The sequence below is a fragment of the Polistes fuscatus genome, unplaced genomic scaffold (genome assembly GCF_010416935.1).
Source record: "Polistes fuscatus isolate 324 unplaced genomic scaffold, CU_Pfus_HIC Scaffold15, whole genome shotgun sequence".
Taxonomy (NCBI): Eukaryota; Metazoa; Arthropoda; class Insecta; order Hymenoptera; family Vespidae; genus Polistes; species Polistes fuscatus.
This window is the reverse complement of record NW_025113053.1, coordinates 1,013,974-1,016,384: the sequence shown is the minus strand read 5'-3', so window position 1 is coordinate 1,016,384 and position 2,411 is coordinate 1,013,974. Positions and strand designations below refer to the sequence as shown.

The 2,411-nt window shown below is 38.4% G+C and overlaps 1 long non-coding RNA gene across 1 annotated transcript; it reads left to right on the top strand.

The window, feature by feature from the left end:
• Nucleotides 1-1,156: 1,156 nt before the first annotated feature.
• LOC122514460 lies at nucleotides 1,157-1,868 on the top strand. The gene is made up of 2 exons (XR_006303057.1): nucleotides 1,157-1,303; nucleotides 1,532-1,868. It is a non-coding gene; the product is annotated as an uncharacterized LOC122514460 (long non-coding RNA).
• Nucleotides 1,869-2,411: the final 543 nt, after the last annotated feature.

Genomic DNA, 2,411 nt, shown 5'->3' with positions numbered 1-2,411 from the left:
TTATATATGCTAACTGCGAAACATCGACACGTCAGATAAACTCATAACTATCATTCTTGTAGTCCAGTCAACGCGGGCCGTTTCCTTCATATCTCAGGAAAGAAGGTGGAAACTTGATATAAGGGTAAATAGACGACGCTGAATCGAATGGTGCTAATTTTTTTGAGGTGGAAAGTGCTGTTTTTGAGAAAAAGGGTAAAAAAGGGTCAAAAATACCTTTATCTTAGAATCTAGGCATTAAATCGAAAAAAGTTTCAAACAAAAGTTGTAGAGAATTGAAAAATACTAAAAAAATGTTCTATGAGTTATCTTCGTATTTTCAAAAATAAGCGAATAAAATTGGATTGAAGATGGGAAAAAAATTGTAAGAGTGGGAGAAAGCAAGCTTATCCCTCCGTCGCGTTTTACACGCGAGCGAGCTAGTGTGCGTGCGAGCGTCCGTGTGCACTAAAACACAAACGAAGGATCTTCGGCAATCTTCGGGACTCTCGGTTTTGAATGAAAGTGCGAGTGAGAGAACAAACCAATATTTCTCTCTTTTTATTTATCATGCGATAACGAGTATTATTGTCCTCGGCCATCAATTGTTGAGCGTTCTGATATTTCTCTTTTTATATTTTTTCTTTCGGTAGCAAGAATTTGACGTCTTGGCCATCGAGCGTCGAGCGTTTTGCATACGATTGCGAGTGAGAAAGAAAACCGATATTTCTCTCTTTCTATTTTAGAAAACTTATAAAAAAATTTTTTAGAAAAACTTATAAAAAAAATAATTCCCCCGCGAAGAATCGAACGTTAATAAACCAGCGCGAGAAGCGAAGACGTTACTACTTACGCTAACGCACCAATTGGATAATTGCTCAATATTTTTCGTACAATTCTTAAGACTTCGAAGATGAATCGGAATGCATTACTGTTTTCTTATAACATAATAAAAATGAATTAAAATTATGTATAGACAAAAAATAAATTCCACGTTTTTAGAATATCCTTTCATATTGTTCGGCGATATTTACGTTGTTAGAATAATTTATATTGCGCGCGGAATAGGATAGGCGGCGTATGCGTTAATTAAGTTGCGAGGGCGCGCAAGGGCTGTCGAGATGCGTGCGGACACGCCTTACCATGCAAGAAGCAGGGGAGAGCGTCTTGAGGTGTGCGGGGGGAATAGGATGCGTGGGGCCGTGTGCACGCACGAGTCTCATTCTGTTGTTCACTCTGGTTTGAGCTACCAACAGTGTTTGTTCTCATCTGGAGCTTTTCATTATCTTGGCCTTTTGTTCTAGGCAACGTGAATAGAGCGTGTGTGAGTGAGTGAGGAGTGTGTGGAGTTTTTTGGTTTTTGTTCCCAACAGGCTCTCCACGTGGGCTTCTAGTCGGGCAGTTGTTACGGATAGCTACAACCTGTCTCCAGGCTCCCCACGTGGGCGTCTAGCTGGCCAGGTGTAGCGATTTGCCTGCAACCTGCCGTCCGGCTCCTCACGTGGGCTTCTAGTCGGAGCGTTGTACCGTTTTATCCACAACTTGTCTCCAGGCTCCCCACGTGGGCTTGTGGCGGATTGTCTGCAACCGGTCACCAGGCTACCAACGCGAGATAAGGTTCTGGCCAGACAGGCCATCGTTAAGTACGATAAGAAACCGCGTGCGTTCGATTGTCGTCTTGCGTCGGAAGCGAACGGTAAGAGAGCTCTCTAGCGTGCGACCAAAAGGTACCTCGCGTCGTTTATTCTATTAATTTATTTTCTTTCAGCGTTTTGTTTGTAATTGTATGCTTCATCAGCTTATTGAATAAATTGTTCTCTTGCCCCGGCTTTTCTCTCAATTCCGTGAGAGTTTTTATGCCGAGGCAAGTAGCTTTGTGCCGTGTAAAAGTGTTTTGCTCATTTATCTATCCCGTCCTATCTCACTCATTCCAGCGTTAAACTGTTTAATAGAACTCATTGGGAGGGATTCGACCATTTTCTGGTCACATATATAATTGCTAGAAACACATATATATCTTGAATTAATTTTATGTGTGGATATAAAATTCTTCTTTTTCAAATATGTATTTAATTTGATACACTAATAAATTTTTACGAGACAAAAAGTCAGTAATTTAAAATTTTATAAAATACATAATTTAATAGGAAAAATATTTAAATTTTAAATTTCGTCTTAAAGAGAATACGTATTCAATTTGATATACAAATAAATTTTTGTGAGGCAAAGAATTTATATCAATTAATTATTCTAATTAATTTTATGGCGAGACACAACATTAATTTATTATTTTTACTCTCAACTAAATAATAATAGTTTCTGTTAAAATTAATTATTTTTTTTTTACTCAAGGTTCATTATTTTTGACAATAAATAAAGAAACGGCGTGCCATAAGCATCAAGATTCGATTTAAAAGTGCCGCGCTTATACG